Genomic DNA, 20081 nt, shown 5'->3' with positions numbered 1-20081 from the left:
AGCCCAGCAGAATGAAACCAAATAACTCATACATGAAAATTGATACTCGGATGTACAACCAATGTTCCGGAAATGTTACGCCCAAGCAACGTGTATATCGAGAGCTGTGGACATCACTTTCAACAGAAGCTCTGATATCAGGTGAGATCTACATTAGTTTTCAACTTCATTCATTTTTAACACTGAACTAATAATTTAGGTCTGCCGTAATAAAACTGAACGCCCTCCGCGCTGCTACAGCTGACCGGTGAATCTAGCAGTGAACTGCGGGTAATCTGTTCCCCCAACGTGACGTCCACTGCATAGCGGGGTAACCGTTCGAGACCTCTCGCTGTATTTAATCTCGCGCTAACTGAGGTTTTCAGCGATACATGTATGGGAGAGGGCTATGAATGTGCAAACATTGACCATGTGAAAGATGTAGCCTCGGCAATGGCTTGGCGTGAAAACTGAAAACCACACAAAATCATCTTCAGGACGTGATTTGCACTTACCATCTCCCAAACGTAGGCCTGCAGCTATTCTACCCCGTTGTATGTAGGTAAATCTCTATGTCATATATACATAGATTAGAAGTGTGATCGTAACTAAATGTATATCATTTTAGGATATGTTGATGGTTGAATTCTACGTCGTTGTAACAAACATGTACAAAATCACGATAGTTTATGAGATAGGTAAGTGTAACAGTGCGAATAGTAGACGATGATTTATATTGTGGGAAATGTTAAAGTAAAGCAACATCATATAACGCATCGCAATTATGGGTACTTTATGAGAAAATTAATAAAAGTAGACAGTTACTGGGCGACAGAGGAACTGATGCTTGTGGCAGCCGTGGGACCTCTGACTTTTGCCCCGATGAAGCCAATACAAGAACGAACCAATATGCTTTTGTGTACATCCACAGGACTGACGTTTTTGGTCGAAAGCATTTTCTCCACTGAGTGAGAGGTAATGGAGTGATGATTACTTTCTTACTATGTTGGTCTTCTTTCCCTTTACTGCTGTTGAATGTTGGAGTAACTAGTTACAGGAAACTTATGTTGCCAATTGAAATTTTCTTGTCATGTGAAAAATTTCAAGCTGCACTTTGGCATATCACCGTCTGTCTTTATAATAAAGTACAGGATCTTTTCAGAAATTTAGGATGTGTATTCTCCCAGGATGGTAGTATAGTAAGTGAAACTGAATCAAGATGCATCAAAGTTAATGCAGTAAGGTCACATTTGCGATCAACAGCATTCTGTAAGAAATAAGTCAGCCCCCGGACGAAACTATCTTTACACCGCTCTGTTTACAGACCTCCTTTGATGTACGGGAGTGAAAGCTAGGTGGGATCAGGATATCTTATTCATAAGTTAGAAGTAACAGACATGAAAGTAGCGAGAATGATCGCTGGTGCAAGCAAGCTGACTTCCTCTTTTTAGATTTTGCTTTGCGTCACACCGGCACAGAGAGGTCTTATGGCGACGATGAAATAGGAAAGGGCCAGAAGTGGGAAGGAAGCGGCCGTGGCCTTCATTAAGGTACAGCTCCAGAATTTGCCTGGTGTGAAAATGGGAAACTACGGAAAACCATCTTCAAGGCTGCCGAAATTGGGGTTCGAACCCACTATCTCCCGTGTGCAAGCCCACAGCTGGGGGCCCCTAACCACACGGCCAATTCGCCCGGTACAAGCAGGTGTGAAAATGGCAGGAAAGTACTCGGAATGAAGAGATAAAGGCTAATTCAGGGATAAATTCTAATGATACAGCTGTACGCATGAAGGGGCTTCGGTAGTGGGGTCATGTGAGCCGAATGGAGGACGATAGGTTACCTAGGAGAATAATGGAGTTGGTCTTGGAGGGTAAGAGAAGTAGATGGAGACCAAGACGACGATTGTTAGACTCACTTTCGAAAGATTTAAAAATAAAATGTATGGAACAGAACGGGCCACAGAACTCGTTACAAACAGCGGATTCTGGAGGCGTTTAGTCAATTCACACGGTTGGCCCGATGACCTTCGACCTTAGGCTCCTTTAAGCAACAAGCATCATAATCAAGCAAGCAGTAAATTCACAGAGGCTTGCAGACTGAAAGCTGAAAGGCATAACAGTCTATAATCAATATTTAGGTATGTGTAAGGAAAGAAAGAAAGAAAGAAAGAAAGAAAGGAAGGAAGAAAGAAAGAAAGAAAGAAATACATCAAACCTGGATTAAATGGTCGATAACTTTTATACTAATAATATTTTAGCTTTTAAAGTGGAGATGGCGTAAAATGTTCACGGATGTTGTAGGTGGCAAGTAGACCTGCCAAACGACTAGTGTTTGTACCAGATTAGCTCCAGGTGCCATAAGCTGCTCCTTTTACAAATGTAATCCAATTATTTAAGTAGCGTGTCACACTTCCGTTACGGTCTTACAATAGCTCACTTCTTCCGCTGAAGGAGAAGAATAAGATCAGATCACGAAGCAGCCAAGGGGATGTCTCCACGTGAGCCGGACATAAATTTGAATTCCTGCTGAGAAATGACCTCCCCTTGCTCCTTTCCCCGCGAACCGTAAGCTTCCAGCCATACTCCAGTGAAGGTTTCTCTTGCATGCAAATTTGGACCTTAAAAAAACCCTACAGTTTATTGTTATGGGGGTGGCTCTATCTAGATCGTGTGGGGACCATCCCTCCCTCTCCAAGCTGCCACCCTCAAACAAAACCACGTCGTTTCGGATGCAAACTCGTGTAACAATGGGACATGTTACAGACAAGATCTTTTAACATTGGGACGATGGCTAGGGGAGGGGGGAACTACCACGATTTCGATTATCGATAGGAAACTCACACAAGGATGACTGCGACCACCCCTATTGGCACCGCGCTTGTACGAGGATGAACTTTTTAAAAAATTCATTTTTCATGTTTGATGTCGTGACACGGTTGACAAGAGGGTAGGGAGTCATCAGCCCTGTGTCACAGTTATTAATAGCAAGACCCAGACTCCATTTCAATTACTGAGTCTTGTTGTCAGATCATCTACTCTAGTGTTTCACACATTCCACTAGCAATAATAATAATAATAATAATAATAATAATAATAATAATAATAATAATAATAATAATAATAATAATATGCCAACAAATATTGGTCGTTACAAGTAATATGTGACATGTTAAGCCCGTATTGTCAACTTTGAAGAGTTTAAAGATATTAACACTAACAGTTCGACCTTTACAATACTTACAAAAGTTTTTACGCTTAAAGCGAAGTAATAGGCACATGTTTCGTCCGTCTTGCGGACATCTTGAGTCTGGCGAGGAACAAAAGTTAAATAGTAAAATTAGCATAACACAAACATGTCTTATATACATGTGTACAGCAATTCAAATTTACATGGTCTTAGTACACCATTTGACAACAAAATGGTGACGTGAAATCCGTTTGAAAATCTCATCGTTGTTAAAGTACAAAAAAATCTTACGTCTGTTGACACACAGGTTAAGAGAGAAAAATTATGACTAGTAGTTCAGTCATGGTTCTGTGCTGCTATTCATAAAAATTGTTCCGTTAATGGGTTAATAGATTTAAAGCATCTCACCATTGAACAAGTATAGGATCTTACGTTTCTTCACACATAGGTTAAGAGAAAGAATCATGACTAGCTGTTCATTCTTGGTTCTATACTGCTATTCGTAAAATATGTTCCATATATTGGTCGAATAGAGAAAGTACGCGGGGAAAATACCTGGGGAAAATAATTTAAGAAAATGGTTTCGAAAAATCTGATGTAGAAGAAAGGTAACACAAGATGGAGGGGCAAAAGATCTTCTTAGGTCGACGCTCCGAATAAATAGCATTTAAAAAAACACAACATGGAAAAACATATGACAAAACTAAGGATTTTCACAACAACAAATGGTTATCTAAAAATCTTAAAATCGTAAAATACAGTGGTGAAACCAAACGTCTTTACGAGCAGAGTATGGTCTATGGAGTCAAATGTGTTATCCACATCAATGTAAATGACATCGAAATGCGTCTTCTTAGCGATGGTGGAAGTAGCATATTGGTTGAAGACAGATAAGTTTGTTAGGCATGGTTTACCCTCAATAATAGGCTAATAAGCTTGAATTGAATTTTTGAAAGTAAGAAAGGTTGTAAGGTAAATTTGGAATTCAAGAGGACAAAAGCCAAATATTTATTTATAAGAAGAGCAATTAGGGATTGGAATAACTTACGAAAGGCTTGATAAATTTATAACGTCTTTGAAATTATTTAATAAGAGATTAACAAAACGACTGAAAAGTAATCTCCCATCTGGGTGCGGTCCTGACTGCAGATGAATGGTGATTGATTGATTGATTGATTGATTGATTGATTGATTGATTGATTGATTGATTGATTGATTGATTGATTGATTGATTGATTGATTGATTGATTGATTGATTGATTGATTGATTGATTGATTGATTGATTGATTGATTGATTGATTGATTGATTTAGTGAATTTTGGAGGAACTATTCGCAAAGTAATGTGAACTATGAAGGCAGTTAACGCATTAATTCCATCCTAACTTCAGATAAAACCTTACGTTGCACCCTGCTTATTTCTTTGCTACCGCATCATGTGAAAATATTTCGAAAATAGAGAAGACTAGAAGAGTCCATAAATTCCGCTAACTTGGTAACATTGGTCTCCAGAGCTTATCGGGTGACAATAGAACAGGAAAAAGCGAAAGTCAATAGCGTTTCATTCAGGCAGACCTTCAGACATACTCCGTAGATAATGATCTATGTCACATTACACTGAAGTATTTCCAATATTTTGATGCTGTTGGCACTAGTATAGAGAACGATGAGTTGGCAACAAAAAGTAATTGCTTTGAAAATGGAATAAGAACGCATTCTATCCGAGATATCTCTCCTCATAGAAGCATCCCTTAAATCATGTTGAAAGAAGTACGGCTTATATGCTCTTAAATCATGTTTCCAATAGCTTATCTTAAAACGAAACCACTTCAGGAAAGTTATAGTTTTTATAATGGCAAGGGTTATAGGGATGATTTTAGAGGTGGATGGTGCTATCACTTTTTACCTCTACCGGGCGAGTTGGCCGTGCGGTTAGGGACGCGCGGCTGTGAGCTTGCATCCGGGAGATAGTGGGTTCGAATACCACTGTCGGCAGTCCTGATGATGGCTTTCTGTGGTTTCCCATTTTCATTGTAATCTACACGACGTGCTCCCTAACTGTACACATTCAACAGGATTATATTACTGAATTTCCAACAACAAAACTACAAAGAGGGAGAATCTGCACCTACTCAATATCTTTTAACGGGATTAGTACCAAGAAAACTAATGACACACCATGATATTTTGATGTTCATCATCCAACATTCTTAATCATATGAACTTAAAAGAAAAACAATATACATAGTTGAATTCTAGAATGCTTAGTACAAACATGCCTGTGAACGTACAAAATTAATATAATTCCAAAGCGTACCGCAAGAATACTGTGAACATTTTATCGTATTTTAATGTATTATTTGATAAATTGTATTACATCCATATCATAGAATGTTCCAGAATGTTTAGTATAAACATACCAATGAATGTATACAACGATTCACCAATATGAACTGAACTTCAAAGTGTACCTCAAGAATGCCATAAACATTTTACTTTTTGAAATTGTATTTCACCAAATTATCTGCTACTCACGAACAATACACTAGAATTTTATGTAACATATACATGTCATAGAATATTGACGCTTGTTTTTAAACCAGAAGACACATCATATCATTGTCTATTTTATATATTGTATATTTTAATATTATCACTCACATCATGTGACATTCTTCATTAGATTTAGTAATGTTTTAAAAATTATATGTTAAGTTAACTTTAGATCTTATGACCAGCTGAGGATGACCTCTGTGAAGGTGGAAACCGGTACTGCTTAATAACAAGATATAATAAAGTATTGATTAGGTGGATGGTACCCATTCTTTGTGATTGTGATTGTAGATTCCCATTTTCACACCAGGCAAATGCTGGGTCTGTACCTTAATTAAGGCCAGGGCCGCTTCCTTCCCATTCCTAGGCCTTTCTTCTCCCATCGTCGCCATAAGACATATCTGTGTTGGTGCGACGCAAAGCCACTATCAAAAAATAAACTTTGTACGTCAATAATGGCAAGCAGAACACTGACACAAGAAGCAAGAACTAACTGGAAAATATGGTTTACAGATTATAAAATATTTATTTACAGTGTATGAGAAGTACAGCAGTAAAACGTATTATGTACATTAAAGGAAATTTCACGAGAGAAACAAAAGGTGATTATAGCCAAACCAGTAAAGTAATCACGAAGTAGTAAACGTTCAGCTGTTCTAGGATCAATCAATCAATCAATCAATCAATCAATCAATCAATCAATCAATCAATCAATCAATCAATCAATCAATCAATCAATCAATCAATCAATCAAGGATCTGTATTTTTGGCTGTGGTCCAGGTATCAGCAGGCCCTCTTAATTTTACGTATAACTAGCTCTTTCTTAAATGATTTCAAAAAACTTGCAAATGTATCGAACATTTCCCTTGAAAAATTAATCGAATTTCTAATTTCTCTTCTTGGGATATAGTACCATATCTGAAATACTTATTTGATTGTTGCTAGGTTGAAGGAGCGAATCCAAATGAATGGAGAGTTGCTATAGTAGCCCCTGTGTATAAAGGAAAGGGTGATCCTAATGTGTGGATAGGAGACAGGGATCTACGCTCAGATGGCCTTCACATAAACCGCAGTGGTACATATAAGTTAGGAAACTTATTTAGAAGGGTTATAGGCAGGTACATTCAGGGAAACGGGTTGGCCTAGGGAGCGGTGTTAAGCGAACAGGGAACTGGAAATCAAGTAGGGATGACATAAAAATGTTAGTGCTCAACTGTAGAAGTATTGTAAACAAAGGAATCTAAAAATAGATATATACTTACCAAATATTGTAATAGGAGTTGAATCATGGCTGCGAAATGATATAATGGATGGAGAAATTTTCTCACGGAACAGTTTGGACTGCATTTTATTGAAACCAAACTTCAGCAGCACTCAGTTTCTTTCGGGTCACAGAAAATTTAAATTTTATTTACATAAATTAAAAATTAATAGTAATAACAGTTGTGTTTGTGGAGATGAAAAAACTGCAACTCATATTATTTTTGATTGTCCATTCTTCAACAAAACTAGATATATTTTGGAACAACACTTCAATTGTTCTACAGTAAGGTTAGTCAAACCTATTTTTAGGATATTTCACAAGATCTGTTGTTTGAAAGAATTTTTTAAGTTTATACAGTTTAATTTATAAAAAATGTAAGGATAGTTTTACTTTTCTCCCAGTTTAATTAATTGTGTGTGTAATCACTCACTTCAAAAATTTTGCATTATATGTTTGTAATATTTAAGGTAACTAGTTATAACATACAGCCCTAGACAAAGTAGGGCTTTTTATGGATAATAAATAAATAAATAAATAAATAAATAAATAAATAAATAAATAAATAAAGATAGGATAGGAATGGTAGGAGGGGAGTATTCATTCTGGTGAAAGAAGAATTTGTAAGCTACGAAAAGTTAAAGATGAGACACATGAAATTCTAGGTGTAAGGCTCATTTCTAAAGATAATAGGCAACTTGATATATTTGGAGTGTACAGATCGGGAAAGGGTAGCACTGACGCGGATTCGGAATTATTTGACAGGATAGTCAGCTATGTGGGAAACGACATGGAAAGAAATGTGATTGTAGCGGGAGATCTGAATTTGCCAGATGTCAATTGGGAAGGAAATGCGAACGACAGGAAGCATGACCAACAAATGGCAAATAAGTTAATATGGGAAGGACAGCTGATTCAGAAAGTGATGGAACCAACCAGAGGGAAAAATATCCTGGATGTGGTGCTGATAAAACCAGATGAGCTCTATAGGGAAACTGAAGTAATATATGGTATTGGTGATCATGAAGCTGTTTTTGTGGTAGTTAAAAATAATTGTGATAGAAAGGAAGGTCTTAAAAGTAGGACTGTTAGGCAGTACCATATGGCTGATAGAGCATGCATGAGGCAGTTTCTAAAAAGTAACTATGATCGGTGGAAAACGGTAAATAAAGATGTAAACAGACTCTGGGATGGATTTAAAGCAATTGTTGAGGAATGTGAAAATAGGTTTGTACCTTTAAAGGTGGTAAGGAATGATAAAGATCTACTATATTATAACACAGACGTAAAGAAACTAACAAGAAGGTGCAGGTTGGAACGAAATAGAGTTAGAAATGGTTATGGAAGTAAGGAGAAATTGAAGGAACTTACTAGGAAATTGAATCTAGCAAAGAAGGCAACCAAGGATAACATGATGGCAAGCATAATAGGTGGTCATGCAAATTTTAGTGAAAAAATGGAAAGGTATGTATAGGTACTTTACGGCAGAAATAGATTCAAAGAAGGACATTCCAGGAATCATTAATGAACAAGGGGAGTATGTATGCGAGGATCTTCAAAAGGCAGAAGTATTCAGTCAGCAGCATGTAAAGATTGTTGGTTACATGGATAATGTCTACATAGGGGAGGTGAGTAATACGAAAAAAGTATTAACATTTACGTATGATAACAATGCCATTTACAGTAAGATACAAAAGTTGAAAACTAGAAAAGCAGCTGGAATTGATAAGATTTCTGGGGATATACTAAAGGCAATGGGTTGGGATATAGTACCATATCTGAAATACTTATTTGATTATTGTTTGATTGAAGGAGTTATACCAAATGAATGGAGAGTTGCTATAGTAGCCCCTGTGTATAAAGGAAAGGGTGATAGACATAAAGCTGAGAATTACAGGCCTGTCAGTTTGACATGCATTGCATGTAAGCTTTGGGAAAGCATTCTTTCGGATTATATTAGACATGTTTGCGAAATTAATAACTGGATTGACAGAGAGCAGTTTGGGTTTAGGAAAGGTTATTCCATTGAATCTCAGCTTGTAGGATTTGAGCAAGATATAGCAGATATCCTGGATTCAGGAGGCCAATTGGACTGTATTGCTATTGACCTATCTTAGACATTTGATAGGGCAGATTATGGAAGACTACTGGCAAAAATCAGTGCTATTGGTCTAGAAAAAAGAGTAACTGAATGGGTGGCTATATTTCTAGAAAATAGAACTCAGAGAATTAGATTAGGCGAAGCTTTATCTGATCCTGTCATAATTAAGAGGGAAATTCCTCAGGGCAGTATTATTGGACCTTTATGTTTTCTTATGTATATCAATGATATGTGTAAAGAAGCGGAATCAGAGATACGACTGTTTGCAGATAATGTTATTCTGTACAGAGTAATAAATGAGTTACAAGGTTTTGAGCGGCTGCAGGGTGACCTCGATAGTGTTGTGAGATGGCCGGTAGGCAATGGTATGATGATAAACGGGATTAAAAGTCAGGTTGGGAGTTTCACAAATAGGCAAAGTCCTCTCAGTTTTAATTACTGCTTTGATGGGGTGAAAGTTCCTTTTGGGGATCATTGCAAGTACCTAGGTGTTAATATAAGAAAAGACCTTCATTGGGGTAATCACATGATTCTGAATTTTAATATAGGGTACAGATGTCTGCACATGGTTATGAGGGTGTTTAGGGGTTGTAGTAAAGATGTAAATGAGATGGCATATACGTCTCTGGTAAGACCCGAACTAGAGTATGGTTCCAGTGTATGGGACCTTCGCCAGGATTACTTGATTCAAGAACTGGAAAAAATTCAATGAAAAGCAGCTCGATTTGTTGTGGGTGATTTCCGACAAAAGAGTAGCGTTACAAAAATGTTGCAACGTTTGGGCTTGGAAGACTTGGGATAAAGGAGACGAGCTGCCCGATTAAGTGGTATGTTCCGAGCTGTCAGTGTAGAGATGGCGTGGGAGTACATCAGTAGACGAATAAGTTTGAATGGTGTCTTTAAAAGTAGGAAAGATCACAATATGAAGTTAAAGTTGGAATTCAAGAGGACAAATTGGGGCAAATATTCGTTTATAGGAAGGGGAGTTAGGGATTGGAATAACTTCCCAAGGGAGATGCTCAATAATGTTTCAAACTCTTTGCGATCATTTACGAAAAGGCTAGGAAAACAAAAGGTAGGGAATCTGGCACCTTTGCGACTGCCCTAAATGCAGATCAGAAGTGATTGATGATTCTTATAAATTTGTCATCTTGAATTTCAATTTTATCTTCATAGAGTATTATAATATTTCCTACTTTTAAAAGCTCTACTTAAGGCTATTGGTCTATTGATGTCATTTCACGCCACCTCTACAGTCACAGGCAGGAACATACCGCATACGAGCAGAACGTCTGCTTACTCCCAAGTCTACCCAGCTCAAATTTTGCAAGTTTATTCCTCTACTCTTTTGTCTGAAATCCAAATAAAACTTGGTGCTGCTTTTCTTTAGATCTCTTCCAGTTCTCGTATCAAGTAGTCCCGGTGTGGCTCCCATATACTGCAACGATACTCTAATTGGAATCTTACTAAGACTTATCCGCCCTCTCCTTTACTACGTTATGCATGAACCCAGGAATCGCGGAAAATGAAATCATTGCTGAATTGGATATTACGAGAATCGGAAAGACACTTCGGACAAAATAAGATTAGTAACACGATTTTCAAAACTGTCCAAATTGTTCGTATGGAGAGCATATGACCTCGTTGACGGTGATTCATCCCTCAGATGGAGACGTAAAGTTCTCAGCAGTCCTCTTCATGCCATTCAACAGGAGAAGGCTACGTGCCGGCACCGGGTTTCACCCACTCCCTACTACATTATCATCGTCTCACACCCAGGTGCGCTGGTCACCCATGGCCTTTAAGTAGACGGACCTGTCCTCTGACTCTCCCGGCCCTAAACGTTGCTTGTTAATAATCATCTCATTTTTTTGTTTTGTTTTAAGTCGCACCGACACATTTAGATCTTATGGCGACGATGGGAGAGGAAAGGCCTAGGAATGGGAAGGAAGCGGCCGTAATTTTAATTAAGGTACATTCCCAGCATTTGCCTGATGTGAAAATGGGAAACCGCCCTGAAAATGATTTTCCGTAGTTTCCCATTTTCACACCAGGCAAATCCTGGGGCTGTACCTTAATTAAAGCCACGGCCGCTTCCTTCCCACTCCTAGCCCTTTCTTGTCTCATCGTCGCAATAAGACCTGTCTGTGTCGGTGTGACGTAAAGCAACTAGCAATAAAAAAAGGGAAACCACTGAAAACGATTTTCACGGCTGCTGACATTGGGGTTCGAACCCACTAGCTCCCGGGTGCAAGCTCACAACTGCGCGCCCCTAACCGCACGGCGAACTCGCTCAGTAAGAACAATAACAATAAATTCAAACATTACAGAGCAGTTCTCTTACCAGAAGCTTTAAAACATTACAGAATAGTTCTTTTACCAGAAGCTTTATATGCATCAGAAACCTTATCTTTAGGGGGTTATTCTAAAACTGCTGTTACTGAAAAACAAGAAAACTGAAACAGGATCAAAAAGCGAATGGTACACCTCTATTGTCAAAGAATATTTCAACAATACTGCACGGAGGAGACATTTTCAAATGTTTGTTCAAATTTTTAGGATGGATAGTTATATACTCAAATGAAGCTTATTCAATGTAATAAATTCCCAAGCAGAACAAGTGGCCATGCGTTTAGAGTGCCACAGCTGTGAGCTTGCATTCGGGAGATAGTGGATTCGAACCCAAATGTCGGCAGCCTTGAAGATGGTTTTCCGTGGATGTCCATTTTCACACCACGCAAATGTTCAGGCTGTACCATCGTCGGTGCAACGTAAAGGAAATTGAAAAGAAATTTCCAAAACAGGAGAAGAAATTCGCTGGAGGAAACAAGTGGGAAGCTGATTGAAATGAACATCGGGTAACATCATGAGAAATCGCAAAGTATTCAGGACCTCAGTAAATAAACACACATTTATGGTGAAAACTACCAGCAGGACTGGTACAAAGTGGTCAGAAGAACGGAAGAGACAACACAGTGAGTTCATGAAGAGATTCTGGATGAATTAGAAGACGAAAGTCATCAAGCCAATGAAGTAGTTCCAACGCGCTCTATGACTGGACATAACGAAATAATAATAATAATAATAATAATAATAATAATAATAATAATAATAATAATAATGGCAAAATCCCTCCGGTAAATAATTTCAAATACTTAGGGGAAATCATCCAACCATCCGCATTAAGTCGCGAAGCAAACATAAAGAGGATTTCTAAATAACAAAAAGCCTATAGAATCACGTGGAAAATGTACAATAAAAGATCAATATCTCGGAACGCTAAATTAAAACACTATAATACTGTAATACGCATCAGAAACCTTGGACAGTGGAGGCAGATCATTAACTAAAACTTTAGAAAAACAACAAAGAAAATTCCTCAAGAAAATGTTTCGCCCAATTTGTATAGAAGGAGTGTAGATGAAAAGGAGGCCTCTGGACTGTACCAGCATTCTTAGAAAATGTCAGATACTATTAGAAAAATACGACTGAATTTTTATGGCCATATTCAAAGAATGGGCAATGAAAGTTATTAATTATGCCTACTCACTAAAAGTCTAGAATAAGTGGATAATCGAAACTGAAAAAGACCTTCAAAGAATCAAGTATAAGAGATGAAATTATATGGGACAGGCAAAACTTTAGAACGTTGATGACCGGGCGAGTTGGCCGTGCGCGTAGAGGCGCGTGGCTGTGAGCTTGCATCCGGGAGATAGTAGGTTCGAATCCCACTATCGGCAGCCCTGAAGATGGTTTTCCGTGGTTTCCCATTTTCACACCAGGCAAATGCTGGGGCTGTACCTTAATTAAGGCCACGGCCGCTTCCTTCCAACTCCTAGGCCTTTCCTATCCCATCGTCGCCATAAGACCTATCTGTGTCGGTGCGACGTAAAGCCCCTAGCAAAAAAAAAAAGAACGTTGATGAACAATCATTTTGCTGAAAAACCCAAGATGAATACCACCACTGTGGACGGAAGAACGAAAGAAAAAGAACACACCGAGAGGATGAAGAGATTCTAGGAAGAGAAGAAAGCAAATTCATCTTCTAAATAAGTCAATTAATTCATCATCATCATCATCATCATCATCTGTTTACCCTCCAGGTTCGGTTTTTCCCTCGGACTTAGCGAGGGATCCCACCTCTACCGCCTCAAGGGCAGTGTCCTGGAGCTTCAGACTCTTGGTCGGGGGATACAACTGGGGAGTATGACCAGTACCTCGCCCAGGCGGCCTCACCTGCTATGCGGAACAGGGGCCTTGTGGAGGGATGGGAAGATTGGAAGGGATAGGCAAGGAAGAGGGAAGGAAGCGGCCGTGGCCTAAAGTTAGGTACCATCCCGGCATTCGCCTGGAGGAGAAGTGGGAAACCACGGAAAACCACTTCCAGGATGGCTGAGGTGGGAATCGAACCCACCTCTACTCAGTTGACCTCCCGAGGCTGAGTGGACCCCGTGCCAGCCCTCGTACCACTTTTCAAATTTCGTGGCAGAGCCGGGAATCGAACCCGGCCCTCTGGGGGTGGCAGCTAATCACGCTAACCACTACACCACAGAGGCGGACCAATTAATTCATGTTCATTTAAAAAAATGCTGTTTGTTCGGGGCGTCGACCTATAGAGATCCTTTGCCCCTACTTGCACCATATGATATGAACGTGCGTGTAATTGGAATCGCGGAAGTGTAGAGTGTTGAATGTGAGAAAAGGAACGTTAAGGACGGCACAAACACCCAGTCGCCAGGCCAGAATCATTAATCATTTACAATTAAAAACCCTGACCCGGCCGGGAATCGAACCCGGGGCCGCCGGGTGACTGGCGGACGCGTTGCCCCTTACACCGCGGGGCCAGACAAAATAAGTCAAACGCGCTCCTTATTTGGGCACGACGATGTAAAAAGGATAATAATACTAGTAATAATAATAATAATAATAATAATAATAATAATAATAATAATAATAATAATAATAATAATAATAGTCCGCCTCTGTGGTGTAGTGGTTAGCGTGATTAGCTGCCACCCCCGGAGGCCCGGGTTCGATTCCCGGCTCTGCCACGAAATTTGAAAAAAAGTGGTACGAGGGCTGGAACGGGGTCCACTCAGCCTCGGGAGGTCAACTGAGTAGAGGTGGGTTCGATTCCCACCTCAGCCATCCTGGAAGTGGTTTTCCGTGGTTTCCCACTTCTCCTCCAGGCGAATGCCGGGATGGTATCTAACTTAAGGCCACGGCCGCTTCCTTCCCTCCTCCTTGCCTATCCCTTCCAATCTTCCCATCCCTCCACAAGGCCCCTGTTGAGCATAGCAGGTGAGGCCGCCTGGGCGAGGTACTGGTCATTCTCCCCAGTTGTATCCCCGACCAAGAGTCTGAAGCTCCAGGACACTGCCCTTGAGGCGGTAGAGGTGGGATCCCTCGCTGTGTCCGAGGGAAAAGCCGACCCTGGAGGGTAAACAGATGATGATGATGATGATGATAATAATAATAATAATAATAATAATAATAATAATAATAATAATAATAATAATAGTCCGCCTCTGTGGTGTAGTGGTTAGCGTGATTAGCTGCCACCCCCGGAGGCCCGGGTTCGATTCCCGGCTCTGCCACGAAATTTGAAAAAAAGTTGTACGAGGGCTGGAACGGGGTCCACTCAGCCTCGGGAGGTCAACTGAGTAGAGGTGGGTTCGATTCCCACCTCAGCCATCCTGGAAGTGGTTTTCCGTGGTTTCCCACTTCTCCTCCAGGCGAATGCCGGGATGGTACCTAACTTAAGGCCACGGCCGCTTCCTTCCCTCTTCCTTGTCTATCCCTTCCAATCTTCCCATCCCCCACCAAGGCCCCTGTTCAGTACAGCAGGTGAGGCCGCCTGGGCGATGTACTGATCATTGTCCCCAGTTGTATCCCCGATCCGATGTCTGAAGCTTCAGGACACTGCCCTTGAGGCGGTAGAGGTGGGATCCCTCGCTAAGTCCGAGGGAAAAACCGAACCTGGAGGGTAAACAGATGATGATGATGATAATAATAATAATAATAATAATAATAATAATAATAATAATAATAAATCGCCACTACGACACTACCTTCCAAGATCTGGATCTTTCTCATCTCCCCGGCACCAACAAATCTATTTGTGTTAGTATTACAGTACAGTAGACCATCCGACTCGTTGGCTGAATGGTCATCGTACTGCCCTTCGGTTCAGAGGGTCCCGGGTTCGATTCCCGGCCGGTTCGGGGATTTTAATCGCTCCTGATTAATTCTTCTGGCTCGGGGACTGGGTGTATATGTCCGTCCCAACACTCTCCTCATCATATTCAGACAACACACTACACTACCAACCACCACAGAAACACGCACTAGTGCTTACATCCCTCCATAGAGGGTTGGCGTCAGGAAGGGCATCCGGCCGTAAAACAGGGCCAAATCCACATGTGCGACGCAGTTCGCACCCGAGACCCCACAGGTGTGGGAAAAGCGGCAGGAAAAGAAGAAGATTACAGTACAGTAGACCAATATGAATAAAATAATCGAAACCTGATATTTGAGGAGTTTTGACTATACTTCGCGGAAATAGGGTTCCATCAACAACAAAATGTATAATTACTGTCGAAAACGACTTCGTAGCAAAGACTAGTTCGATCGGAATCTTCAGGCGGTAGAAGGATCTGATATACCAGCCTTGAATAAAGAATTAAGAATTCATACAAAAAATACAATAAATTTTCTCTGCATCCCGACTGGAAACATAATTCTGCTCTTGGAAACACATAAAATTGAATAGAAAATTGTTTTCACATAAACGTGCCAGGATCAGTAGTGAGAAGTTCTAGCATGTTGTGCTAGAATGTACGACCTCTGGAGTGACTTGTTTGTCAAGGACTTCACTTTGTTTGCTCGCCATGTGACTTGTGGTACAAGGGTAGGGCACTACGATAACACTTTCGAATCCAATTTGTGTTATACACTTCTCGCTGCTGTTTAAATTAGAATTTTCGTGCTAGGTCCCTTCACCCACCCCCGATCAAGGGAGCTTGCTTTTTGTTCCCAAATGGGCCTCAGCCGTCTTTCTCTTTTTAATCCGATCCCTGACAGACCACTCAGTCATCCCGACCGCTGGGGAGGGGTGGTGAACCCACTCAGTCGAGCTGATAGTAATTTCCTAGCGATTACATGTAATGAGTGCGTAACACGATGGTTTGCTGGGATGCGAAACATTAGTTCGGTTTATTTAATTATTTTTTGAGTTTGAATCGAGAGCTAGATTGACTGCGCATGCGCTATCGATGAAATAAACATGCCATGTGATACGTATGAGTGAGATCGAGTTAAAAGTCAATTACTTCATATTTATATTTAATAGCGCTGTTAGTACATTTTCTAGTCCATTGAACGAAAAGTTTATGAATCACCTACGTAAATCAAACTACATTTGTATTTTTTTAAATGTGTGTTTTTAGCAGGAACGAGCGTGCTTCATTTTATTTCTTTTCGATCTTCTGCATTGTTGAGTATAATAGTGGAAGAAGGAATGGGCTGTTAATCACATCCGGTTTTGGTGACATGGAGATAGTGGCGAAAACAAAAGCTGTTTGCGCGGATTGCAATTGTACATTGCTGGGAACTAGAGTGTAAAACTTCCGCAACAAGCCTCAAGCACACTGGAACGGAAAAAAAAATTGAGCTAAGAATTTGAGATCCCACTACCCTGCTAACACATTCGTTATTTAATACTCATTTTCAATAATAATTATAGTCGGACAGGCTCAGAAGGAAGAGCGTTAGCTTACTTAACCCAAATTCGTGGCTTCGGTACCGGCTCATTTCGATGGTACTTAAGGTGCTCAAATAAAACTTTTTCGTGTCAGTACAATATCGACACTTATATGAACTCCAGTGATAGGAATACCCGGCACGTCGGTTTCTCCAAATACCGTGAAAGTAGTCAGTGTGACGTAAAACTAATAATAATAATAATAATAATAATAATAATAATAATAATAATAATAATAATAATAATAATAATAATATGTACTTGCTTTTCGGAGATGGTGGGTTCGAATCCAACTCTGGTTATCCATTTTCACACCAGGCAAATCTCGGGACTGTACCTCTTAATTTAGGTCACAGCCACTACCTTCCCAATCTTAGGCCTTTCCTATCTTTCCATCTCCAAATATCTAGGAAAAATGTAGGCAGGTAGGGCCTAGGTTGTAGGTAAGTAGGTAGGTAGATCAGTAGGTCTGCTGACACAGATAGCCCTCTGAAGTACTCACTGAGAGCGCTCGAATTCGATTCCTTATCTATGAACATAGAATGGGGGCGTTTCATCTAAAGTCGGCCTTTCGAGAACGAACTATTAGGAACCACTGGATCCTAGATTCATTTCTACATGGAATATATCTTTAATTTTAGCAGGAAAAAGCAGATATAGGACATGATACTCCAGGATCTTCGATTTTCACAGCGAATTTCGTTCCAGTACTGTTCCTTTTGTATCTATTTCTCACTGATGCAGGTATGTGACTCAAGTCTCGCCATATGGTACTTGGCCTTCCTTTGGTGCTAGCTGGGATGTATTCTTCCCGGTTCATCCAACATAACCGCAACTAAACGGGTACGTGTAACAGCGAGGCAAGCGTGGCTGATGAATATTCTAACATACCTGTAAGGAACATCAGTGAAATGTGTAGGCGTTGCATAAAACTGTTACCGTATTAGGCAGTGAAGTAATGAGAATTACAGGTGAGAAGTGACACATGAGATCTGTGTGTTGTTTAAATAGATGGCTCTGAAGAGATTATTTGTCACTCTCTGGGGTAATGATGTACGAAATACCTCAATTTCATCGGTTCGCACGGAAAAATCACAATTGTTTCTGTGAATATTTTTAAAAGGCTTCGACTCCCTTCTACAAGAAACGTCCACTTGCAGTTTTGAGAGATTCATTCAATTTTCCTGATCCATACTTTACATTGAAGAAAGCTGGTAATTATAAAGCTACTGGGGTCTGCCTAGCCGGAACGTGCTTAGTTCTCTCGTAAGGATATAATTCGATTTGCCGTCAGGAAGTTGAACAATTTCGGAAAGACATTTTCCACTTTTTTTGGTCAGGTACATGGACTTGGGGGGTTCACTTAGTCATTCATTCATATCCTAATGGCAAGGCCTTGTCGCTGCAACCACATTTGTCTCACCTCTGCTGAGCGTTTCAGGTCAACATATTTTTTCAAATTTAGCCTGTCCATCACGGAATCCAGATACTTCTTCCTCGGCCTTCCTCTTCCCTTCTTACCCAGAACTTTTCCTTCCAGCAGAGTCGTGAGGAATGTGTTATGTCGAAGTGTGTGGCCAAGGAATTTAGTTTTCCTCTTTTCTATAGTGTTGATCAATTCCCTTGTTTCGTCTATTTCCTTAAGGACCCTATTGTTTGACTTTTTCTCTGTCCAACTTATTTTTTTAGCATCCTCCTCCATATCCACATTTATATTGCTTCCAGGCGTTTTATATCCTGTTTCTCTAAGATCAGTGTTTCACTACCATACAACAAAACACTCCACACAAACATTTTGGCAAATTCTTTCCTAATTTTAATGTTAATGTTCCTGCTTGTCTGAAGGTGTTTCTTGTTACTGAAGGCTTCTTTAGCTAGAGCAATCCTCCTCCTGATTTGTGTAATGCACCTGTTATCCTGAGTGGTAATGCTTCCCAAGTAGCAAAATTGACTTATTTGTTGTACAGTTCCATCACCTATTTTAATGTTTATTGGTGTCTCCTCAGTTGATTTCTTGACAACTAATACTTTTGTTTCTGTGGTGTTCAGTTTCAGTTTTGATTCTTGTAGTGTTGATGTTTAAACCCGTGGCATTTTATTTATTTCTCTCTCTGAATCTGAAATTAATGCAATGTCATCGGCAAACATTACACAGTGAATTTCTTGTCCGTTAATTTTAATTCCATTGGTTTTTGCCTAAGTTTTGATATAGCCTCATCAATGAACATGTTCGACAAACAGGAATATGTAAATTAAGAAAAATAGTATCCGGGTATTTCTTTGGGCTTCCCATAATCGGTGTTTTATAGAATTAATATCCTATTCATGCCATCCCACAGACAGTGCAAACTTTTTCAATCACCTCTAAATTAAAGACTTCACAAGCTGCTTTACGTCGCACCGACACAGATAGGTCTTATGGATACGATGGGATAGGAAAGGGCTAGGACTGGGAAGGAAGCGACCGTGACCTTAATTAAAGTACAGCCCCAGCATTTGCCTGGTGTGAAAACGGCGAAACCATGGAAAACCATACTCAGGGCTGTAGAGAGTTGGGTTCAAAACCACCATTTCCCGAATGTAAGCTAATAGCTACGTGAACGAAACCGCACAGTTACTTGCTGGGTGTGAAAGCTACAGAGTGTAGGATGCCTCCTCTTTTCTACTAATTACCCGAAAATTCTGTTTTCACTTTCCTCAGATTTCTTTTCCCACATTCCTATTATATACAGTTAGTTTAATTTTGAGGGAGAAACGTTATTATAACTAACAAGATTCTACTATTCTAATAATAAAGTATGTATAAATGCCTTAAATTCTTCCTGGACGTGACTTTAAAAATGAGTAAAATAAGGTATTTCCTATACTTCAGCAAAGTCACAGAGTGTAGGATGTCTCCTAATACGTATATCCTTCCTAGTAGCTACCCAAAAATCCGTTTTCACTTTCCTTATACTTCTTTTCAAACATTCCTCTGGAAATATGAAATAGATTTTGTGTTTTCTCTAGTTTATTACATTGTCTGTTTAATAGGTTAACAAGAGTATGAACTAGGTTAGATTGGGCGAGTTGGCCGTGGGGTTAGCGGCGCGCAGCTGTAGCTTTTATCCGGGAGATAGTGGGTTCAAGCCCCACTGTCGGCAGCCCTGAAGATAGTATCTCGTGGTTTTCCATTTTCACACCAGGAAAACGCTGGGGCTTTACCTTAATTAAGGCCACGGCCGCTTCCTTCCCGTTCC

This window comes from Anabrus simplex, chromosome 1 (genome assembly GCF_040414725.1).
Source record: "Anabrus simplex isolate iqAnaSimp1 chromosome 1, ASM4041472v1, whole genome shotgun sequence".
Taxonomy (NCBI): Eukaryota; Metazoa; Arthropoda; class Insecta; order Orthoptera; family Tettigoniidae; genus Anabrus; species Anabrus simplex.
Note: the sequence above shows the minus strand (reverse complement) of the source record.